The sequence below is a fragment of the Hyla sarda genome, chromosome 1 (assembly GCF_029499605.1).
Source record: "Hyla sarda isolate aHylSar1 chromosome 1, aHylSar1.hap1, whole genome shotgun sequence".
In the NCBI taxonomy this organism is placed as follows: Eukaryota; Metazoa; Chordata; class Amphibia; order Anura; family Hylidae; genus Hyla; species Hyla sarda.
Window position 1 is genome coordinate 287,752,855 of NC_079189.1, and position 25,661 is coordinate 287,778,515.

General features: G+C 45.0%; 1 long non-coding RNA gene across 1 annotated transcript in view; it reads right to left on the reverse strand.

Annotated features, from left to right (window-relative positions):
• Nucleotides 1-561: 561 nt before the first annotated feature.
• LOC130369477 (uncharacterized) overlaps nt 562-25,661 on the reverse strand; it is a 61,289-nt gene continuing 36,189 nt past the window's right edge. Inside the window, exons 3-4 of the long non-coding RNA XR_008892775.1 lie at nt 2,284-2,326; nt 562-709 (exon numbers count right to left, since the gene is read on the reverse strand). This is a non-coding gene — a long non-coding RNA (uncharacterized LOC130369477). The remainder of the gene's footprint in view (nt 710-2,283; nt 2,327-25,661) is intronic.

Here is a 25,661-nt window from a genome sequence, read left to right on the forward strand (position 1 = left end):
GTGACACACTGTAACAAACTCCCTCCTCATGTAATCTCCTTACTCCTGGGGTGACACACTGTTACAAACCCCCTCCTCATGTAATCTCCTTACTACTGGGGTGACACATTGTAACACACCTCCTTCTCATGTAATCTCCTTACTACTGGGGTGACACACTGTAACACACCTCCTTCTCATGTAATCTCCTTACAACTGGGGTGACACACTGTTACAAACCTCCCCCTCATGTAATCTCCTCACTACTGGGGTGACACACTGTAACAAACCTCCCCCTCATGTAATCTCCTTGCTACTGGGGTGACACACTGTAACAAACCTCATATTCACATCATACTACATACATCATAGATACACATCTAACACACATACACACATCATACAAAATCATACACATATATATACAATACACATCCCCAACCCAAAGCCTCTCCTTACCCCCAGGAGCTAGTAACACGATATGGCACTCTTGATCCAGATGGTGGGTGCACGAGTAGGGTCCCAATCCTTACTTAAATGCTATAAATTACTCGGCACTCGAGATAATGCTTAAGTGGGATTTATTTCATACGCAATCCAAGTAGATAACGTTTCGGTCAGGTATTGACCTTCATCAGATCTGGAGGATATACAATCAATGTACTCATGTAAGTTATACAGTAACATAAATCAAAAGGACATATCTAATAGCTGGAACCGAGAAAAATATCTAGAATGTATGATAAGGAAAAATATCTAGAATGTATAATAAGGAAAAGCAATACATTTGTTTATAATGCATAATGAGAACAAATAATAATCAAGAAAAGGAGGATACAATATCATGTGACAGATAACGATGTTTACAAAACTAGTACTGAAAATGTGGCAAACCATTGCCAATAGGGTCTAATCTAGTTAAGAGACTCATCATGTCATTCGATCGGATATGACGGAAAAATGGATTATGGATATGTAGTTCAATCATAGTACATAGCATATGGGAATTGTTAATGCTCGTTATGGGGGGGAGGGAAATAAGTATAGGTATCATGCACAAAATTCATAGGTGACAGTAGAATAGTTAGTCTAATGTAGGTACCGTCAATAAAACACATTGGAGCCTCAGTTGTCTGAGTGAGAGAATAAATGGAATACTGAGATACATAAGAATACACGTAAACTTAAACATGAACAGGGGAGGCACCTGAGGCATCATCAGTGGAATAACATATCAAACGAAAAGAGAAAAGGCGCAACTACATAGAGCAGTGTAATATATATAACACATATCGGGGATCGGTGGCAATGTGGGGGACTCACCTGGATTGCTGCGGAGTATAGTGCTAGAAGGTGCTGCTAGAACCGCCGTGATATGTGTCCTGTGTGGAGTGACCGTAGTCGCAGAGGCATCTGCACGCTAGTGAGTGCGGCCGGCACATATCGGAGCCGACCGGAAGTCACGCCGCAAGTGGCGCAACGTCACTTCCGGTACGGCATCCGAGGGACAGGGCTAGAAAAAGGGGATAAATGGGTAGAAAGGGATGTAGAGAGGATATAGAGGCATAGAAATAAGGACTGAATAGGAAAAAATTGTAGAATGGAAAAATTATAGGTATAGAATGGAGAAGATGATCGTAAAACCGGAAGTGGGTGTAGATGCGTTCCACAGTGACAGACGTCTACGTCACGTGGAACGCAAATATACTGAAGCTGTAGGGGACTAAAAGAGGAAGAGCAAGAATGGTGAAAACTATAGGAGACACAAAATAAATAGCATAATGGCAATAAATAGACCAGATCGTGATTACTAGATGGAATGTAACACAGGAGATAGAAACTAGAATGCAAACATGTATGGGTAGTGTATATGTATGATTGTGTATGGTAGGAAATGATGGATGAAGGGTGTATATGGAAGTGAGATGTTGCATGGATGTAAATTCCCATTATCTGGAATGGGTGAAATGATGTGGTATATGATAGTGATAGGAAAAAATGAGAATGTGTCTGGTAAGGATATGTGTAGTAAGGGATGATGGATGAAGGGTATGTATGGATGTATGATGTTGTATGTTATGGATACCTGTTCATCTAGAGTAGGTGATATGAAATTAGAGGAAGAATAAGGGGAATAATGAAAATAATGTGATATAGGAGAATACGATGTGAGAAAATTGTGGCAATAGATTGAGATGGGGTGAAAATGTATGAATATAGTGCCTATGGACAAACTGTAGGGGGATAGAAAGGATAAATGAGGAATATGAGGGAATAGCAACACACATTTCAGAAAAAGGATACATCCAGTACCAAGGAAATCCATCTCCGCAGCAATTCAAGGGGCCTGCAAATTTACATAGAAAAAAAAAACAGAGTAATTAGTATCCAATTATGTCAGTTGCGTAATCTCATATTCTCTATTAAGGCCGTGGGGCTCAAGAGTTTGTAGCGTGTGAATCCAATAGGCCTCCCGTCTTTTTAGTGTCTTACGTCAGTCACCCCCTCTCCTTAATCGAGGTACCTGTTCCAGTACCTGAAAACGGAGCTGTGAGATATTATGGTTGGTTTGATGGAAATCATGGGGGATTGGAAGTAGAGTGTTTTTTCTGCGAATAGTGGACTTGTGCTGAGAGATCCGATCTCTAACATGCTGGGTGGTTTTACCTACATATCCTAAACCACATGGACATTTGATCAAATAGACGACATAGGAGGAGTCACATGTGAAGAAATTTTTGATTGAGTAGACTTTTCCAGTGTGAGGATGGTATACCTTGTCTCCCTTTATCACACTGTTACACTGGACACAGTGTAGGCAAGGGAAAGTACCCATTTTGGGGTTGGTCAATGTCTGTTGTATCGTGCGTGTAGAGGAACCAACATCAGCCCTGACCAAGTGATCCCTAAGATTCTTAGATCTCTTGAAGCAGGGAGGAAATGGTTCACTGAACTCTCTAACATCGGGATATGCTTCATGTAGTAAGGGCCAATGTCTTCTGATGGCACTATGGATCTTATATGCAAAAGGATGGAACGTATGGACGAAGGGAATTCTATTCTCATTGTTTCTGCGGTTAGGGGATCTAGAGGGATTACGACATTCTATGAGAACGTGAGGGGGATAGTCTCTCTTCCTAAATTTGTCGGACAGCTCATCAAGTCTGTGTTTCTGTTGAGTATCATCGGAGACGATACGTCTGACTCTATTAAATTGGGAGATAGGTAATGACTTGATAGTTGTTTTGGGATGGAAACTGGAATAGTGTAGCAAATTGTTTCTGTCAGTGGGTTTTCTAAAGAGATCTGTGGTAAATGTGCCATACTGCTGTATAGTGACTGTAGTGTCCAGAAAATCGACAGATATTGTACTGTGATGCATTGTGAATTGTAATTCAGACCAGATACCATTTAGAAAGTTGTGGAAGTCCAGCAAGGAGTCCAATGTGCCGCCCCAGATGCAAAAAATGTCGTCGATGTAACGCTTCCAGACAATGGCATGTCTGGTAAAGTTGTCATTGGGATATATGAATCTTTCTTCGAAGTCGGCCATGTATATATTGGCGTAAGGGGGCGCCAATTTATTCTCTCACTCAGACGACTGAGGCTCCAATGTGTTTTATTGACGGTACCTACATTAGACTAACTATTCTACTGCCACCTATGAATTTTGTGCATGATACCTATACTTATCCCCCCCCCCATAACGAGCATTAACAATTCCCATATGCTATGTACTATGATTGAACTACATATCCATAATCCATTTTTCCGTCATATCCGATCGAATGTCATGATGAGTCTCTTAACTAGATTAGACCCTATTGGCAATGGTTTGCCACATTTTCAGTACTAGTTTTGTAAACATCGTTATCTGTCACATGATATTGTATCCTCCTTTTCTTGATTATTATTTGTTCTCATTATGCATTATAAACAAATGTATTGCTTTTCCTTATTATACATTCTAGATATTTTTCCTTATCATACATTCTAGATATTTTTCTCGGTTCCAGCTATTAGATATGTCCTTTTGATTTATGTTACTGTATCACTTACATGAGTACATTGATTGTATATCCTCCAGATCTGATGAAGGTCAATACCTGACCGAAACGTTATCTATTTGGATTGCGTATGAAATAAATCCCACTTAAGCATTATCTCGAGTGCCGAGTCATTTATAGCACTTACCCCCAGGAGGTGATTGCTGGAGATCGGGTTGGTTGAGGCTGCCTTGCTTCTGTGCCAAGGTCACGTCAGTAGGAACTCCCAGCAGCACCTGGCCTCCTCAGCCCTGCAGGGCCGCACATGGAAAAGAAAAAGTGCTGGCAGCGATCGCCCAGGGCCCTGAGCAGTGGAGCGCAAGCAGGATGTGAGGGGGATTTACTAGTGGAGCGCTGCCTGCTGCGTTCCTCCGAACATGGTGATGTGGGGGAGGAGTGTTAGTGCCTTAGGCCCTGAATACTGCATTTTGCACAAATTCGCGGTAAAATCGCTGCAAAAACCGCCGCGATTTTACCGCTATTTTGTGCAAAATGGAGTATGGAGTAATGCCCTAAAGATTTTCAGGGGCCCCCTTTTGGATGGGGGCCCTAGGCAATTGCCTAGGATGCCCCGCCCTAACGCCGGCCCTGGGTATACCTCAACTATGAGAGACAGAATGAGAAAAAAAAATCCATAAAATCATTGTCTGATTTTTAAATAATTTATTTGCAAATTATGGTGGAAAAATAAGTATTTGGTCACTGGCAAACAAGCAAGATTTCTGGCTCTCACAGACCTGTAACTTCTTTAACCCCTTAAGGACCAGGGGTTTTTCCATTTTTGAACTTAAATTTTTTCCTCCTTACCTTTAAAAAATCATAACTCTTTCAATTTTGCACCAGAAAATCCATATGATGGCTTATTTTTTGCACCACCAATTCTACTTTGTAATTAAATTAGTCATTTTACCCAAAAATTTTCGGCAAAACAGGAAAAAAAATCATTGTGAGACAAAATTGAAAAAAACTAAAACGCCATTTTGTAACTTTTAGAGGCTTCCGTTTCTACACAGTACATTTTTCGGTAAAAAAAAGACACCTTATCATTATTCTGTAGGTCCATACGGTTAAAATGATACTGTTACGCCGAGCGCTCCGGGTCCCCGCTCCTCCCCGGAGCGCTCGCTTCACTCTCCCCGCGGCAGCGCTCCGGTCACGTCCTCTGACCCGGGGCGCTGCGATTCCGCTGCCAGCCGGGATGCGATTCGCGATGCGGGTAGCGCCCGCTCGCGATGCGCACCCCGGCCCCCCTACCTGACTCGCTCTCCGTCTGTTCTGTCCCGGCGCGCGCGGCCCCGCTCCCTAGGGCGCGCGCGCGCCGGGTCTCTGCGATTTAAAGGGCCACTGCGCCGCTGATTGGCGCAGTGGTTCCAATCAGTGTGTTCACCTGTGCACTTCCCTATATCACCTCACTTCCCCTGCACTCCCTTGCCGGATCTTGTTGCCTTAGTGCCAGTGAAAGCGTTCCTTGTGTGTTCCTTGCCTGTGTTTCCAGACCTTCTGCCGTTGCCCCTGACTACGATCCTTGCTGCCTGCCCCGACCTTCTGCTACGTCCGACCTTGCTTTTGCCTACTCCCTTGTACCGCGCCTATCTTCAGCAGCCAGAGAGGTGAGCCGTTGCTAGTGGATACGACCTGGTCACTACCGCCGCAGCAAGACCATCCCGCTTTGCGGCGGGCTCTGGTGAAAACCAGTAGTGGCTTAGAACCGGTCCACTAGCACGGTCCACGCCAATCCCTCTCTGGCACAGAGGATCCACTACCTGCCAGCCGGCATCGTGACAGTAGATCCGGCCATGGATCCCGCTGAAGTTCCTCTGCCAGTTGTCGCTGACCTCACCACGGTGGTCGCCCAGCAGTCACAACAGATAGCGCAACAAGGCCAACAGCTGTCTCAACTGACCGTTATGCTACAACAGTTACTACCACAGCTTCAGCAGTCATCTCCTCCGCCAGCTCCTGCACCTCCTCCGCAGCGAGTGGCCGCTCCTGGGATACGCTTATCCTTGCCGGATAAATTTGATGGGGACTCTAAGTTTTGCCGTGGCTTTCTTTCCCAATGTTCCCTGCATCTGGAGATGATGTCGGACCTGTTTCCCACCGAAAGGTCTAAGGTGGCTTTCGTAGTCAGCCTTCTGTCCGGAAAAGCCCTGTCATGGGCCACACCGCTCTGGGACCGCAATGACCCCGTCACTGCCTCTGTACACTCCTTCTTCTCGGAAATCCGAAGTGTCTTTGAGGAACCTGCCCGAGCCTCTTCTGCTGAGACTGCCCTGTTGAACCTGGTCCAGGGTAATTCTTCCGTTGGCGAGTATGCCGTACAATTCCGTACTCTTGCTTCAGAATTGTCCTGGAATAATGAGGCCCTCTGCGCGACCTTCAAAAAAGGCCTATCCAGCAACATTAAAGATGTTCTGGCCGCACGAGAAATTCCTGCTAATCTACATGAACTTATTCACCTAGCCACTCGCATTGACATGCGTTTTTCCGAAAGGCGTCAGGAACTCCGCCAAGATATGGACTCTGTTCGCACGAGGCGTTTCTTCTCCTCGGCTCCTCTCTCCTCTGGTCCCCTGCAATCTGTTCCTGTGCCTCCCGCCGTGGAGGCTATGCAGGTCGACCGGTCTCGCCTGACACCTCAAGAGAGGACACGACGCCGTATGGAGAACCTCTGCCTGTACTGTGCTAGTACCGAACACTTCCTGAGAGATTGTCCTATCCGTCCTCCCCGCCTGGAAAGACGTACGCTGACTCCGCACAAAGATGAGACAGTCCTTGATGTCTACTCTGCTTCTCCACGTCTTACTGTGCCTGTGCGGATGTCTGCCTCTGCCTTCTCCTTCTCTACAGTGGCCTTCTTGGACTCTGGATCTGCAGGAAATTTTATTTTGGCCTCTCTCGTCAACAGGTTCAACATCCCGGTGACCAGTCTCGCCAGACCCCTCTACATCAATTGTGTAAATAATGAAAGATTGGACTGTACCATACGTTTCCGCACGGAGCCCCTTCTTATGAGCATCGGATCTCATCATGAGAGGATTGAACTTTTGGTCCTCCCCAATTGCACCTCGGAAATTCTCCTTGGACTTCCCTGGCTTCAACTTCATTCCCCTACCCTGGATTGGTCCACTGGGGAGATCAAGAGTTGGGGGTCCTCTTGTTCCAAGAACTGTCTAAAACCGGTTCCCAGTAACCCTTGCCGTAACTCTGTGGTTCCTCCAGTAACCGGTCTCCCTAAGGCCTATATGGACTTCGCGGATGTTTTCTGCAAAAAACAAGCTGAGACTCTACCTCCTCACAGGCCTTATGATTGCCCTATCGACCTCCTCCCGGGCACTACTCCACCCCGGGGCAGAATTTATCCTCTCTCTGCCCCAGAGACTCTTGCCATGTCCGAATATGTCCAGGAGAATCTAAAAAAGGGCTTTATCCGTAAATCCTCCTCTCCTGCCGGAGCCGGATTTTTCTTTGTGTCCAAAAAAGATGGCTCCCTACGTCCATGCATTGACTACCGCGGTCTTAATAAAATCACGGTTAAGAACCGCTACCCCTTACCCCTCATCTCTGAACTCTTTGATCGCCTCCAAGGTGCCCACATCTTCACTAAATTGGACTTAAGAGGCGCCTATAACCTCATCCGCATCAGAGAGGGGGACGAGTGGAAAACGGCATTTAACACCAGAGATGGACACTTTGAGTATCTGGTCATGCCCTTTGGACTGTGCAACGCCCCTGCCGTCTTCCAAGACTTTGTCAATGAAATTTTTCGTGATCTGTTATACTCCTGTGTTGTTGTATATCTGGACGATATCCTAATTTTTTCTGCCAATCTAGAAGAACACCGCCAGCATGTCCGTATGGTTCTTCAGAGACTTCGTGACAACCAACTCTATGCCAAAATTGAGAAATGTCTGTTTGAATGCCAATCTCTTCCTTTTCTAGGATATTTGGTCTCTGGCCAGGGACTACAGATGGATCCAGACAAACTCTCTGCCGTCTTAGATTGGCCACGCCCCTCCGGACTCCGTGCTATCCAACGCTTTTTGGGGTTCGCCAATTATTACAGGCAATTTATTCCACATTTTTCTACCATTGTGGCTCCTATCGTGGCTTTAACCAAAAAAAATGCTGATCCCAAGTCCTGGCCCCCTCAAGCAGAAGACGCCTTTAAACGACTCAAGTCTGCCTTTTCTTCGGCTCCCGTCCTCTCCAGACCTGACCCTTCCAAACCCTTCCTATTGGAGGTTGATGCCTCCTCAGTGGGAGCTGGAGCTGTTCTTCTACAAAAAAATTCTTCCGGGCATGCTGTCACTTGTGGTTTTTTCTCTAGGACCTTCTCTCCAGCGGAGAGGAACTACTCCATCGGGGATCGAGAGCTTCTAGCCATTAAATTAGCACTTGAGGAATGGAGGCATCTGCTGGAGGGATCAAGTTCTCCTGTTATTATCTACACCGACCACAAGAACCTCTCCTACCTCCAGTCTGCCCAACGGCTGAATCCTCGCCAGGCCCGGTGGTCTCTGTTCTTTGCCCGATTTAATTTTGAGATTCACTTTCGTCCTGCCGATAAGAACATTAGGGCCGATGCTCTCTCTCGTTCCTCGGATGCCTCAGAAGTTGAACTCTCTCCGCAACACATCATTCCACCTGACTGCCTGATCTCCACTTCTCCTGCCTCCATCAGGCAGACTCCTCCAGGAAAGACCTTTGTTTCTCCTCGCCAACGCCTCGGAATCCTCAAATGGGGTCACTCCTCCCATCTCGCAGGTCATGCGGGTATCAAGAAATCTGTGCAACTCATCTCCCGCTTCTATTGGTGGCCGACTCTGGAGACGGATGTTGTGGACTTTGTGCGAGCCTGCACTATCTGTGCCCGGGATAAGACTCCTCGCCAGAAGCCCGCTGGTTTTCTTCATCCTCTGCCTGTCCCCGAACAGCCTTGGTCTCTGATTGGTATGGATTTTATTACTGATTTACCCCCATCCCATGGCAACACTGTTATTTGGGTGGTCGTTGATCGATTCTCCAAAATGGCACATTTCATCCCTCTTCCTGGTCTTCCTTCTGCGCCTCAGTTGGCTAAACAATTTTTTGTACACATTTTTCGTCTTCACGGGTTGCCTACGCAGATTGTCTCGGATAGAGGCGTCCAATTCGTGTCTAAATTCTGGAGGGCTCTCTGTAAACAACTCAAGATTAAATTAAATTTTTCTTCTGCATATCATCCCCAGTCCAATGGACAAGTAGAAAGGATTAACCAGATCTTGGGTGATTATTTGCGACATTTTGTTTCCTCCCGCCAGGATGACTGGGCAGATCTCCTCCCATGGGCCGAATTCTCGTATAACTTCAGGGTCTCTGAGTCTTCCTCCAAATCCCCATTTTTCGTGGTGTACGGCCGTCACCCTCTTCCCCCCCTCCCTACTCCCTTGCCCTCTGGTCTGCCCGCTGTGGATGAAATTTCTCGTGACCTTTCCATCATATGGAGAGAGACCCAAAATTCTCTCTTACAGGCTTCATCACGCATGAAGAAGTTCGCGGATAAGAAAAGAAGAGCTCCCCCCGTTTTTTCCCCTGGAGACAAGGTATGGCTCTCCGCTAAATATGTCCGCTTCCGTGTCCCTAGCTACAAGTTGGGACCACGCTATCTTGGTCCTTTCAAAATTTTGTGTCAAATTAATCCTGTCTCTTATAAACTTCTTCTTCCTCCCTCTCTTCGTATCCCTAATGCCTTTCACGTCTCTCTTCTCAAACCACTCATCCTCAACCGTTTTTCTCCCAAATCTGTTCCTCCCACTCCTGTTTCCGGCTCCTCGGACATCTTCTCGGTCAAAGAAATTTTAGCTGCCAAAAAGGTCAGAGGGAAAAATTTTTTTTTAGTGGACTGGGAGGGTTGTGGTCCTGAAGAGAGATCCTGGGAACCTGAGGACAACATCCTAGACAAAAGTCTGCTCCTCAGGTTCTCAGGCTCTAAGAAGAGGGGGAGACCCAAGGGGGGGGGTACTGTTACGCCGAGCGCTCCGGGTCCCCGCTCCTCCCCGGAGCGCTCGCTTCACTCTCCCCGCGGCAGCGCTCCGGTCACGTCCTCTGACCCGGGGCGCTGCGATTCCGCTGCCAGCCGGGATGCGATTCGCGATGCGGGTAGCGCCCGCTCGCGATGCGCACCCCGGCCCCCCTACCTGACTCGCTCTCCGTCTGTTCTGTCCCGGCGCGCGCGGCCCCGCTCCCTAGGGCGCGCGCGCGCCGGGTCTCTGCGATTTAAAGGGCCACTGCGCCGCTGATTGGCGCAGTGGTTCCAATCAGTGTGTTCACCTGTGCACTTCCCTATATCACCTCACTTCCCCTGCACTCCCTTGCCGGATCTTGTTGCCTTAGTGCCAGTGAAAGCGTTCCTTGTGTGTTCCTTGCCTGTGTTTCCAGACCTTCTGCCGTTGCCCCTGACTACGATCCTTGCTGCCTGCCCCGACCTTCTGCTACGTCCGACCTTGCTTTTGCCTACTCCCTTGTACCGCGCCTATCTTCAGCAGCCAGAGAGGTGAGCCGTTGCTAGTGGATACGACCTGGTCACTACCGCCGCAGCAAGACCATCCCGCTTTGCGGCGGGCTCTGGTGAAAACCAGTAGTGGCTTAGAACCGGTCCACTAGCACGGTCCACGCCAATCCCTCTCTGGCACAGAGGATCCACTACCTGCCAGCCGGCATCGTGACAGATACCCTACTTAAATATGTTTGATTTTGTCGTACTTCTGAAAAAAATCATAATTACATGCAGGAAAATTTATACGTTTAAAATTGTCATCTTCTGACCCCTATAACTTTTTTATTTTTCCGCATATGGGGCAGTATGAGGGCTAATTTTTTGCACCGTTATCTGAAGATTTTAGTGGTACCATTTTTGTATTGATAGAACTTATTGATTGCTTTTTATTCATGTTTTCATTATGTAAAAAGTTACCAAAAATACACTATTTTGGACTCTGAAACTTTTTTTGCGGGAACGCCATTGACCGTGCGGTTTAATTAACAATATATTTTTATAATTCGGACATTTCTGCATGCTGCGATATCACTTATGTTTATTTTTATTTACACTTTTTTTTTGTTAATGGGAAAAGGGGGGTGATTCAAAATTTTATTAGGGGAGGTGTTAAAGGATCTTTATTCACTTTTTTTTCCCACTTTTTTTTGCAATGTTATAGCTCCCATAGGGGGCTATAACACTGCACACACTGATCTTTTACATTGATCGCCGGTTTCTCATAGGAAACCAGTGATCAATGATTCTGCCGCTTGACTGCTCATGCCTGGATCTCAGGCACTGAGCAGTCATTCGGCAATCGGACACCAGAGCTGTTAGGGATGCCGCGATTTTGCCATGGACTTCCTGAACAGCCCCCTGAGCTAACCGTCAGTGATTTACTTTCAAAGTTGAACGCCGCGTCTAAAGGGTTTATAGCGCGCCGCACCGTGATCATTGCCGCGCGCTATTAGCCACGGGTCCCGGCTGTTGTTAGAGGCCAGGCCCGACCCGCTATGATGCGGGGCCACGTCGTGGCCCCGCGTTATAGAAAGGGAAAGGACTCAGGATATACCGGTACGTCCTTGGTCCTAAAGTAGTTAAAAATGTACTCCCGTGGAAAACTTTTTTTTTTAATCAACTGGTGCTAGAAAGTTAAACAGATTTGTAAATTACTTAATCTTTCCAGTACTTTTTGGGGTCTGTATATTACAGAGGAAATGGTTTTCTTTTTGGAACACAGAGCTCTCTGCTGACATCATGACCACAGTGCTCTCTGCTGACATCTCTGTCCATTTTAGGAACTGTCCAGAGCATCATATGTTTGCTATGGGGATTTTCTCCTACTCTGGACAGTTCTTAAATGGGCACTGTCATGAAAACAAAAAATTGATATGTTGTGGTACTTAAGTACTACAACATATCTCTAATATAGTTTAATTTAAAAAAGTGATTTTAAAACAGGCTGCGTGGCGGGGAGGGGGTACTCTGGGTGAACTAAGGGGGAGGCGGAGGGAGTTGAGCGGCGCGACGGGGCCAGGGGGGGGGGGAGTTGTGGGCTGCGCGGCAGGGAGCGGTATGTGCTCCGGTGTTCACCTATACAGTATGCCTCCAGTTGTTTTCCCACTACAACAATAGATGTCAGAGCAAGCTGGGAGTTGCAGTGGGGAAACAGCTGGAGGCACCCTGTATAGGTGAACTACGGGCGGAAGTTTCGGCCCCAGCAGTCATCAGTGACGTGGTGCCTGCTGGGGAAGTCTGCCTGGTAGTGAGCACACTGCCAGGCAGACAAAAAAGCATTTTTAATGTGTAAAAAAAAAAAATTAAAGGCAGGGAGGGGGTTAGGGATAGATGGGTAATAGGTAGGGACAAAAAAGAGTGATGGTGGGAGCTACCCTTTAAAATGGACAGAGATGTCAGCAGAGAGCGCTGTGTTCCAAAAATCAAACCATTTCCTCTGTAGTATTCAGCAGCTAATACGTACTGTAATGATTAAGATTTTTTAATTGAAGTAATTTACAAATCTGTTTAACTTTCTGGCACCAGTAGATTTAAAAAAAAAAAAAAGGTTTTCCACGGGAGTACCCCTTTAACCTGTTAAGGACCCAGGGCGTACCTGTACGTCATAGCGGGTCGGGCCCAGCCTCTAACAACGGCCGGGACCCGTGGCTAATAGCGTGCGGCATTGATCACGGTGCCACGCGCTATTAACCCTTTAGACGCAGCGTTCAAAGTTGAACGCCGCGTCTAAAATGAAAGTGAAACCATGCCGGTTAGCTCAGGGAGCTGTTCGGGATAGCCGCGGTGAAATCGCGGCAACCCGAACAGCTTACAGGACAGCTGGAGGATCCCTACCTGCCTCCTCGCTGTCCGATCGCCGAATGACTGCTCAGTGCCTGAGATCCAGGCATGAGCAGTCAAGCGGCAGAATCATCTATCACTGGTTTCTTATGAGAAACCAGTGATCAATGTAAAAGAACAGTATGTGCAGTGTTATAGGTCCCTATGGGAGCTATAACACTGCAAAGAAAAAGTGGGAAAAAAAAGTGAATAAAGATCATTTAACCCCTCCCCTATTAAAAGTTTGAATCACCCCCCTTTTCCCATAAAAAAAAAAAAAACTGTGTAAATAAAAATAAAAATATACATATGTGGTATCGCCGTGTGTGGAAATGTCTGAATTATAAAAATATATTGTTAATTAAACCGCACGGTCAATGGCGTACGCGCAAAAAAATTCCAAAGTCCAAAATAGTAAATTTTTGGTAACTTTTTATATCATGAAAAAATGAATAAAGTCCTATCAATGCAAAAATTGTACCGCGCAAAAAATGAGCCCTAATACCGCCACATACGTGGAAAAGTAAAAAAGTTATAGGGGTCAAAAGATGACAATTTTAAACGTATAAATTTTCCTGCATGTAGTTTAGATTTTTTCCAGAAGTAGGACAAAATCAAACCTATATAAGTAGGGTATCATTTTAACCGTATGGACCTACAGAATAAAGAGAAGGTGTCATTTTTACCAAAAAAATTTACTATGTAGAAAGACCCCAAAAGTTACAAAATGACGTTTTTTTTTTTTTCAATTTTGTCTCACATTGATTTTTTTTCCCGTTTTGCCGTATATTTTTGGGTAAAATGACTGACGTCATTACAAATTAGAATTGGTGGCGCAAAAAATAAGCCATCATGTGGATTTTTAGGTGTAAAATTGAAAGAGTTATGATTTTTTAAAGGTAAGGAGGAAAAACGAAAATGCAAAAACGGAAAAACCCTGTGTCCTTAAGGGGTTAACCCCTTAAGGACCCAGCCAATTTTCACTGTAGGACACGGCCATTTTTTGCACATCTGACCACTGTCACTTTAAACATAAATAACTCTGGGATGCTTTTACCTTTCAATCTGATTACGAGAATGTTTTTTCGTGACATATTCTACTTTATGTTAGTGGTAAAATTTTGTTGATACTGGCATCATTTCTTGGTGAAAAATTTCAAAATTTGATGAAAAAATTTACTTTAGCTCTCTGTTTGTAAGGAAAATAGGCATTCCAAATAAATTATATATTGATTCACATATATAATATGTCTACTTTATGTTTCCATCATAAAGTTCACATGTTTTTACTTTTGGAAGACATCAGAGGGCTTCAAAGTTCAGCAGCAATTTTCCAATTTTTCACAAAATGTTCAAAATCGAAATTTTTCAGGGACCAGTTCAGTTTTGAAGTGGATTTGAAGGGCCTTCATATTAGAAATACCCCATAAATGACCCCATTATAAAAACTGCACCCCTCAAAGTATTCAAAATGACATTCAAAAGGTTTGTTAATCCTTTAGGTGTTTCACAGGAATAGCAACAAATTGAAGGAGAAAATTCAAAATCTTAATTTTTTACACTGGCATGTTCTTGTAGACCCAGTTATTGAATTTTTACAAGGGGTAAAATGAGAGAAATCTTCCTAAAATGTGTAACCCAATTTCTCTCGAGTAAGGAAATATCTCATATGTGTATGTCAAGTGTTCGGCAGGCGCTGTAGAGAGCTCAAAAGGGAAGGAGCGACAGTGGGATTTTGGAGAGTGAGTTTTTCTGAAATGGTTTTTGGGGGGGCATGTCACATTTGGGAAGCCCCTATGGTGCCAGAACAGCAACCCCCCCCCCCCCACATGGCATACTATTTTGGAAACCCCTCAAGGCACGTAACAAGGGGTCCAGTGAGCCTTAACACCCCACAGGTGTTTGACGGCTTTACATTAAAGTTGGATGTGAAAATTATTTTTATTTTTTTTCACTAAAATGCTAGTTTTCCCTCAAATTTAAAATTTTTACAAGGGAAAATAGGACAAAATGACCCCCAAAATTTGTAACCCCATCTCTTCTGAGTATGGAAATACCCCATGTAAGGACGTAAAATGCTTTGCGGGCGAACTACAATGCTCAGAAGAGAAGGAGTCACATTTAGCTTTTGAAAAGCAAAATTTGCTGAAATGGTTTTTGGGGGGCATGTCCCATTTAGGAAGCCACTATGGTTCCAGGATAGCAAAAAAAAATAAAACACATGGCATACTATTTTGGAAAGTACACCCCTCAAGACACGTAACAAGGGTTACAGTGAGCCTTAACACTCCACAGGTGTTGACGACTTTTCGTGAAAGTTGGATGTGTAAATGATTTTTTTTTCCACTAAAATGCTAGTTTTCACTCAAATAATTTTTTTTTTACAAGGGGTAATAGGACAAAATGCCCCCCAAAATTTGAAACCCCATCTCTTCTGAGTATGGATATACCCCATGTGTGGACGTCAAGTGCACTGCGGGCGCACTACAATGCTCAGAAGAGGAGGAGCGCCATTGAAATTTTGGGAAAAAATTGTTTGGAATGGAAGTCAGGGGCCCATGTGCGTTTACAAAGCCCCCCGTGGTGCCAGAACAGTGGACCCCCCCCCCACATGTGACCCTTTTTTGGAAACTACACCCCTCACAGAATTTAATCAGGGGTGCAGTGAGTATTTACACCCCACTGGCATTTGACAGATCTTTGGAACAGTGGGCTGTTTTTTCCTTTTACCTCCTGTGAAAATAAAAAGTATGGGGCAACACCAGCATGTTAGTGTAAATTTTTAAATTTTTTTACACTAACAAGATGGTGTAGCCCCAAGTTTTCCTTTTCATAAGGGATAAAAGGAGAAAAAGACCCCCAAAATTTGTAGTGCAATTTCTCCCGAGTACGGAATTACCCCATATGTGGCCCTAAACTGTTTCCTTGAAATACGACAGGGCTCCGAAGTGAGAGAGCTCCATGCACATTTGAGGACTAAATTAGGGATTGCATAGGGGTGGACATAGGGGTATTCTACACCAGTGATTCCCAAACAGGGTGCCTCCAGCTGTTGCTAAATTCCCAGCATGCCTGGACAGTCAGTGGCTGTCCGGAAATGCTGGGAGTTGTTGTTTTGCAACAGCTGGAGGCTCCGTTTTGGAAACACTGCCGTACAATACGTTTTTTCATTTTTATTGGGGGGGACAGTGTAAGGGGGTGTATATGTAGTGTTTTACCCTTTATTATGTGTTAGTGTAGTTTAGTGTAGTGTTTTTAGGGTACATTCGCACTGGCGGGTTACGATGAGTTTCCCCGCTAGGAGTTTGCGCTGCGGTGAAAAATTTGCCGCAGCCCAAACTTGAAGCAGGAAACTTACTGTAAACCTGCCCGTGTGAATGTACCCTGTACGTTCACAGGGTGGGGGCAAACCTCCAGCTGTTTCAAAACTACAACTCCCAGCATGTACTGACAGAACATGCATGCTGGGAGTTGTACTTTTGCAACAGCTGGAGACACACTGGTTGGAAAACCTTCAGTTAGGTTCTGATACCTAACTCAGTATTTTCCAACCAGTGTGCCTCCAGCTGTTGCAAAACTACAACTCCCAGCATGTACTGATCGCCGAAGGGCATGCTGGGAGATGTAGTTATGCAATAGCTGGAGGTACGCAACTACAAATCCCAGCATGCTGTTTGGGCATGCTGGGATTTGCAGTTTTGCAACATCTGGAGGGCTACAGTTTTAGAGAACACTGCAAAGTGATCTCCAAACTGTGGTCCTCCAGCTGTTGCAAAACTACAAATCCCAGCATGCCCAGACAGCAAACAGTTGTTTGGGCATGCTAGGAGTTGTAGTTTTGCAAGATCTGGAGGGCTACAGTTTAGGGACCACTATATAGTGGTCTCAAACTGTAGCCCTCAAGCTGTTGCAAAACTACATATTCCAGCATGCCCAAACAGCTGTCTGGGCATGCTGGGAGTTGTAGTTTTGCAACATATGGAGGGCTACAGTTAGAGACCACTGTATAATGCTCTTAAACGGTAACCTCCAGATGTTGCTAGGCAACTCACCGGCTTCCGTCGGATCCAGCTGCATGTCATCGCCGCCCGCCGATCTCCGTCGCCTGCAGCCTCCGTCGCCCGCCCGGATGGGTAAGTGGATCTTCGGCGCCGGTCCCCGTCGTTTCCTCATCCTGCCCCGCCTATTGTGGGTGGGCAGGACGGGGAAAACAAAAGTTACCCCTCCCGCCCCCGATCTGCTATTGGTGGTCGCGTCTAGACCACCAATAGCAGGTATAGGAGGGGTGGCACCCCTGCCACCTCACTCCTATCGCTTCAGGGGGATTGTGGGTGTCTTAGACAACCGGGATCCCCCTTATATTCCGGGTCACTGGGTCACTATAGACCCGTAATGACCCGTAATCGCGCAAATCGCAAGTGTGAATTCACTTGCGATTTGCCGCGATCGCCGACATGGGGGGGGGTCTGATGACCCCCTGGGCGTTTGCACGGGATGCCTGCTGAACGATTTCAGCAGGCATCCAGGTCCGATCCCCACCCGGCATGCGGCAGGGTGTCATGACGTACACCAAGGGTCCTTAAAGGGGTAGTCCAGTGGTGAAAAACTTATCCCCTATCCTAAGGATAGGGGATAAGTTTGAGATCGCAGGGGGTCCGACCGCTGGGGCCCCCCGCGATCTGTCTGTACGGGGCCCCGGCGGGGCCGACACGCCCCCTTAATACATCTCAATGGCAGAGCCGGAGATTGCCGAAGGCAGCGCTTCGGCTCTGCCATAGAGTTGTATTGAGGGGGCGTGTCGGCCGCCGCTTCGTTCGGAGGTCGAGACGCCCCCTTCCCGCGGGCTCCGTACAGGAGATCGCGGGGGGCCCCAGGGGTCGGACCCCCCGCGATCTGCAACTTATCCCCTATCCTTAAGATAGGGAATAAGTTGTAAACCACTGAGTCACCACTGGAATACTCCTTTAAGGGGTTAAAGGAGTAGTCCGGCGCGCACTTTTCTCATTTTATCCCGTCCGGACTGCAAAATAAACGAAAACAAACTTTCTCTTACCTGCCAATGAGCCCCCGGAGCTTCGGTACACTCCGGTACAGGTGTTCGGTCCCCGGGCTGTATTCTTCTTACTTCCTGTTAGCCCGTCACGTCACACGGAGCTTCAGCCTATCACCAGCCGAGACGGGACAGAAAAGACTTCCAGAAAATGTTTGATCTCTGTCATTGCCAACAAAGGGTATATAACATTGAGATGAAGTATAAGTATTGAGATGAACTTTTGTTATTGACCAAACACTTATTTTCCACCATAATTTGCAATTCTTTAAAAATCAGACAATGTGATTTTATGGATTTTTTTTTCTCATTCTGTCTCTCATAGTTGAGGTATACCTATGATGAAAATTACAGGCCTCTCTCATCTTTTTAAGTGGGAGAACCTGCACAATTGGTGGCTGACTAAATACTTTTTTGCCCCACTGTATATTACAAAGTTTACTTTTTTGTATCCACTATTGAATTATGGAAAAATAAACTACAGCTATGCTTTTAGTACATTTTTCATGCTGGTAGTTGTGATAGCCTAATATAATGCTGTGCTGTCACTGCTAATTGCTACATGGAAGAGGATGCTTGTAAATTGAAGTCTACAGTAAAGTGAACAAACCACATAATGTTCTCAATTTGTGGAAATACTGCAATAAAGGAACTGCTACTCAAAGCAAGAATAATAAACCTAGGAAGCAATAAATGTAACTTCTAATGTCACACAAAGGTTTATGCTACCAAAAGCCAAATGGAACCACTTATTTTATTTTTTGACCGTCTTCAATTTATGCAGAGGCAGTGATGTAAAGCCAAAGTGAGGACACTCTTTCCCTCGCTACATCAGAAAAAATGAATAGTTTCATTTCAATGGTGCCTCCATATTTAAAATCTATAGATGGCATAGCAAGGAGCATGGAAGAAAATGATGTTAATGCATTAAATTCATGAGAAGTCTCCAAAAAGGTACTGTAAAACAAATAAGAATATCTCAATATGCTTAAAATGGCGTGTAAGGGTGGGTTCACACTACGTTTTGTCCCATACGGGAGCGCATACGGCAGGAGGGAGCTAAAAGCTCGCGCTCCCGTATGTAACCGTATGCGCTCCCGTATGCCATTCACTTCAATGAGCCGACCGGAGTGAAACGTTCGGTCCGGTCGGCTCATTTTTGCGCCGTATGCGCTTTTACAACCGGACCTAAAACCGTGGTTGACCACGGTTTTAGGTCCGGTTGTAAAAGCGCATACGGCGCAAAAATGAGCCGACCGGACCGAACGTTTCACTCCGGTCGGCTCATTGAAGTGAATGGCATACGGGAGCGCATACGGTCACATACGGGAGCGCGAGGTTTTGGCTCCCTCCTGCCGTATGCGCTCCCGTATGGGACAAAACGTAGTGTGAACCCAGCCTTAGTAGTGTGCAAGATGAGCCCAAGATTGTCTGGAAGAACAAGATAATGGGGGAGATTTGTTAAAGGGGTACTCCACTAGAAAACATTTTGGTGCCAGAAAACAAACTGGTGCCAGAAAGTTAAAGAGATTTGTAAATGACTTCTATTTAAAAAGCTTAATCCTTACAGTACTTATCAGCTGCTGTATACTCCACAGGAAGTTCTTTTCATTTTGAATTTCCTTTCAGTCTGACCACAGTGCTCACTGCTGACACCTCTGTCCATGTCAGGAACTGTCCAGAGCAGGAGAGGTTTACTATAGGGATTTGCTTCTACTCTGGACAGTTCCTTGCATGGACAGAGGTGTCAGTAGAGAGCACTGTGATCAGACAGAAAGGAAATTCAAAAAGAAAATAACTTCCTCTGGAGCATACAACAACTGATAAGTACTGGAAAGATTAAGATTTTTAAATAGAAGTAATTTACAAATCTGTTTAACTTTCTGGCACCAGTTGATTAAAAAAATAAATGTTTCCATTGGCGTACCCCTTTAAAACATGTGCAGCAGAAAAGCTGACTAGTTGCCCCTTACTACTGCATTCAGATGGGGCCTGAACTGAAATATTTGGGATTACAGAAACAGCTAAACACACTTTTAAATGCTGCTTCAGTGACTTCTGCAGAAATGAATGGAAGTTACAGAAACAATGTAACAAATGCAGTAATGTTTCTCCTTGAGGAGAACGTCATAAAGACCTGCGGAGACTTATAGGCCATTCAAACTCCCCTAGCAATTCTGGAAGGAAAGGATATGCAAAGCAACTCTTTTTTTTCAAGTGGTTTTCCTTTAAAGTCAGTGTTTCACTCTAACTAGGAGTCTTAGAAACTGACTGTGAATGTATGCCAAGCCAGAGACTTCTTGCCTTCTAGAGAGGTCTCTGGCTTTGCATACATTAAAAGTAAATTTCCAGAACTCCTAGTTGGAGTGAAATACTGACTTTAAAGGGGTACTCCCGTTTTTTTTTTTTGTTTTTTTTTTAAATCAAATGGTGCCAGAAAGTTAAACAGATTTGTAAATCACTTCTGTTAAAAAATCTTAATCCTTCCAGTACTTTTTAGGGGCTGTATACTAAAGAGAAATGCAAAAAAGAAATGCATTTCCTCTGATGTCATGACCACAGTGCTCTCTGCTGACCTCTGCTGTCCATTTTAGGAACTGTCCAGAGCAGCATATGTTTGCTATGGGGATTTTCTCCTTCTCTGGAAAGTTCCTAAAATGGACAGCAGAAGTCAGCAGAGAGCACTGTGGTCATGAAATTAGAGGAAATGCATTTCTTTTTTGGATTTCTCTTTAGTATACAGCCCCAAAAAAGTACTGGAAGGATTAAGATTTTTTAATAGAAGTGATATACAAATCTGTTTAACTTTCTGGCACCAGTTGATTTAAAAAAAAAAAAAAAAAAACTTTTCCACTGGAGTACCCCTTTAACCCCTTAAGGACTCAGCCCATTTTGGCCTTAAGGACTCAGACAATTTAATTTTTACATTTTCATTTTTTCCTCCTCGCCTTCTAAAAATCATAACTCTTTTATATTTTCATCCACAGACTAGTATGAGGGCTTGTTTTTTGCGCGACCAGTTGTCCTTTGTAATGACATAACTCATTATATCATAAAATGTATGGCGCAACCAAAAAACACTATTTTTGAGGGGAAATTAAAACGAAAAACGCAATTTTGCTAATTTTGGAAGGTTTCGTTTTCACGCCGTACAATTTATGGTAAAAATGACAAGTGTTCTTTATTCTGAGGGTCAATACGATTAAAATGATACCCATTATTACATACTTTTATATTATTGTTGTGCTTAAAAAAAATCACAAACTTTTTAACCAAATTAGTACGTTTATGATCCCTTTATTTTGATGACCCCTAACTTTTTTATTTTTCCGTATAAGTGGCGGTATGGGGGCTCATTTTTTGCGCCATGATCTGTACTTTTTTTTGATACCACATTTGCATATAAAAAACTTTTAATACATTTTTTATAATTTTTTTTTGTATAATTTTTTTTGTATAATTTTTAATGTATTAAAAAAGTAGGAATTTTTGACTTTTTTTTTTTTCGTTCACGCCGTTAACCGTACGGGATCATTAACATTTTATTTTAATAGTTTGGACATTTACGCATGCGGCGATACCAAATATGTCTATAAAAAAAATTTTTACGCTTTTTGGGGGTAAAATAGGAAAAAACGGACGTTTTACTTTTTTATTGGGGGAGGGGATTTTTCACTTTTTTTTTACTTTTACTTTAAAAAATTTTTACATTTTTTTTTACACTTGAATAGTCCCAATAGGGGAGTATTCATAGCAATACCATGATTGCTAATACTGATCTGTTCTATGTATAGGACATAGAACAGATCAGTGTTTTCGGTCATCTTCTGCTCTGGTCTGCTCGATCACAGACCAGAGCAGGAGACGCCGGGAGCCGCACGGAGGAAGGAGAGGGGACCTCCGTGCGGCGTTATGAATGATCGGATCCCCGCAGCAGCGCTGCGGGCGATCCGATCATTCATTCAAATCGCGCACTGCCGCAGATGCCGGGATCTGTATTGATCCCGGCACCTGAGGGGTTAATGGCGGACGCCCGCGAGATCGCGGGCGTCGGCCATTGCCGGCGGGTCCCTGGCTGCGATCAACAGTCGGGATCAGCCGCGCATGACACGGGCATCGCTCCGATGCCCGCGGTTATGCTTAGGACGTTAATGTACGTCCTGGTGCGTTAAGTTCCACCGCACCCGGACGTACATTTACGGGAGGGGGGGTATAGTAGTGATGAGAAGAGGTGCGGGAGGGGTATAGTAGTGATGAGGAGAGGTGCGGGAGGGGGTATAGTAGTGATGAGGAGAGGTGCGGGGGGTTATAGTAGTGATGAGGAGAGGTGTGGGGGGTTATAGTAGTGATGAGGAGAGGTGCGTGGGGGGGTTATAGTAGTGATGAGGAGAGGTGCGGGAGGGGGGTTATAGTAGTGATGAGGAGAGGTGCGGAAGGGGGGTTATAGTAGGGATGAGGAGAGGTGCGGGAGGGGGGGGTTATAGTAGTGATGAGGAGAGGTGCGGGGGGGTTATAATAGTGATGAGGAGAGGTGCGGGAGGGGGGTATAGTAGTGATGAGGAGAGGTGCGGGGGGGCTATAGTAGTGATGAGGAGAGGTGCGGGAGGGGGGTATAGTAGTGATGAGGAGAGGTGCGGGAGGGGGGTATAGTAGTGATGAGGAGAGGTGCGGGGGGGGTTATAGTAGTGATGAGGAGAGGTGCGGGTGGGGGGGTATAGTAGTGATGAGGAAAGGTGCGGGGGGGTATAGTAGTGATGAGGAGAGGTGCGGGAGGGAGGTTATAGTAGTGATGAGGAGAGGTGCAGGGGGGTATAGTAGTGATGAGGATAGGTGCAGGGGGGTATAGTAGTGATGAGGAGAGGTGCGGGAGGGAGTTTATATTAGTGATGAGGAGAGGTGCAGGGGGGTATAGTAGTGATGAGGATAGGTGCAGGGGGGGTATAGTAGTGATGAGGATAGGTGCAGGGGGGTATAGTAGTGATGAGGAGAGGTGCGGGAGGGGGTTATAGTAGTGATGAGGAGAGGTGCGGGGGGGGGGGGGGGGATTCAGCAGTCGGACCCCGCACCCAACACCCAAAAAAATGGGCTACTTATTATAAAATGCCCTGAGTATGTTTAAATGTCTAATGGGAATAACCCTTAATTAAAATACATTGCAGACGTTTTTACAAATAATGGCGGTAGATGAACGCTAGAAGGATTTTTCTCATCAACCATGACTTTATTTGTGAATATATTCGTGTGTAGTTGTTTGTCTTTGACTAGAACACTTTGAGATAAGTGACTGTATCGTATACTTAATGGACTGAAATAAGTGTGGGAATACTTATATGCCTTAAACAGCCTGTTCAGGTGCTATGTACCGTAATTCTTGTTGCAATGAGTGGAGGCAGTTGTGAATGTGTCTTGCTCATTGTCACAATAACTACTAGTAATTTTTTCATTTCTTCTGCTTCCCAGCACAAAGGGAGTTGCTGTTTTGAGGTCAGCACAGTTTGTTATCTTTGCATTGTTCCGAGAAAATGATTGGGGGATGAGTGTTTATCACTACCATTTGTGTAGGCAAATTATGGGCAAATGAGCTTGTGAGGAAAATCATCTTGCTCAACCTTCTGCACAAAGTTACATCATGAAGAACAATTATGTTTTTTTATTTGAAGGTTTTAGGACGATATTGGCAAGTACTTTAAAAAAGTTTGGATTTTATTGTAAATCTGATGAATTCCCTTAGTCCTGTTAACAGCACAAGATATGTGGCAATTATCCACCCAGTGAGCTGAAATGACAGGTAGAAACTTTAATAGACAACGTAACACTATGTAAAATGCCAAAACTTCGGAGGGGGTAGAATTTACCATATGCTGTGCTGCTGATGGAACCCTGGAGATTACATTTACTTAAAGGGGTATTCCAAAAAACAGGCATTTTTCTTTCAAAGACAGCGCCCTCCTTGTCTCCACTTTGGATATTACAACTTGGCTCCATTCACTTTAATGGAACTGAGCTGCAGAACCACACCCAAACTGGAGACAAACAGCAAGATGTCTTTGAAAGAAAAAAGGCCTGTTTTTTTATTCCTGGAATACTCCTTTAACGATATGTGATTTGGCTAAATCCTGTAATATCTGTAATGAAACTTGCAAATGTATCCCTCTTTTGGTTTGTTATTGCATTACAGCCTTGACTCAAAATGGATCTTAACTTAACCACATAAGGACCAAGGACGTACGCGTACGTCCTAGCTCCCTGGTACTTAAGGACGAACGCGTAAGAAATGGGGAATTTTGGACCGGGGTGACTGCTGATATCGATCAGCAAGCACCCCGTGCAAATGCTGAGAACCCCCACATGTCTAGAACCCCCACCCTACATGAATTCACACCAACGATCTGCCGCGATTCGGGTCATACGTGTGACCCGCCGACCCGGAGATTCATGGTGATCGGGGGTGTATGATACACCCCCTATCACCCACTGTATCTATGGGGAGGTGGCGATTTTATTAGGATCGCTTCTATTGGCTGGACGATCGTCTAGCCAATAGCAGACAGCAGGGGAGGGGTTAACAGCATCTTCCCGCAGCTCAGCGGTCAGAATTGCTGGAGGAAGCCAAGGACCGGAGCCGAGATAGGAGGCCCCTCAGGAGAGAAGAAGCCACATTAGAGCAGGGGCAGAATACATCCCAGGGACAGGTAGGATTCTTTAATAAGTAAAAAAATAAATAAATTCCCCTGACCCCCTAATAGGTCCCCAAGGGTCCACCACAGTTTTTTCAGTGTGACCCGGGCCCTATTAGGGGTTCAGTGTGCTGCGATTTGCGCCCCAATTTTTTTGGGGGGCCGCAGCTCCCCCCCCCCCCCCTATATAACGGCGTGTGATTTTTAATCACACACTGTTATAGATAAAGTTAACACCAAACACACACACACTACATACTCTTCCCCCCCCCCCCCCCACACCCCCTCCGGTGAACCTGTCTGGAAACCCCCAGAAGCTTATCAGCCACCGATTCCGGAGTTTGTTGGTGACTCCGGAATCCGGATTGACAATTATGGATTAAAAAACTAGACACAATGACTCATAGTCTATGAGATAATGGCATTAGAAGCCTGTGTAAGAGCCCCACTGTTTCATAAATCAAATCCTAAAGTCCTGGGGTACCAATTTAAAATATAACTTTTAATAATACTTGATAAAATGTATAAACACAAGTAATTAATTATAAACACCTCTAAAGTGCATAGATCACCATAATAGATAAAGTAAAGTGAAAAAATCCACACAAACAATAATATATTGCACGTAGTCCGATATTGCACTTGCACTTTCCTATACCCATAAGCTCATAGTCAATCATGAATTATCAGTCAATCAATCTAAACATGATTCTAAACATTCAAGCAATATGGTGCATAGACCAGGAGTAAATTGCACATATGCCCAACAAAAATTACACAGATAATGGTAATAGAGGTGGGGGGATATCCAAAAAAAGCAGTGGCTTATATTAGGAAACTTGCTGGGAAGCCATATATGTATCTCTCCCTATGTTCCCTATAAATCCCTATAGTGTAGTGCAAGACTCCCTATTCTATATGCACCCTAGCTGTGTGGCACGTAACTGGGGCACTCGCCCTAGAAAGGGCGACCCCCGTGCCTCAGGAACCTGCTTCCTACTCTGTACTATCCCTGATTAATACACAGTGATACAGTAATAGGGTGCAATGAA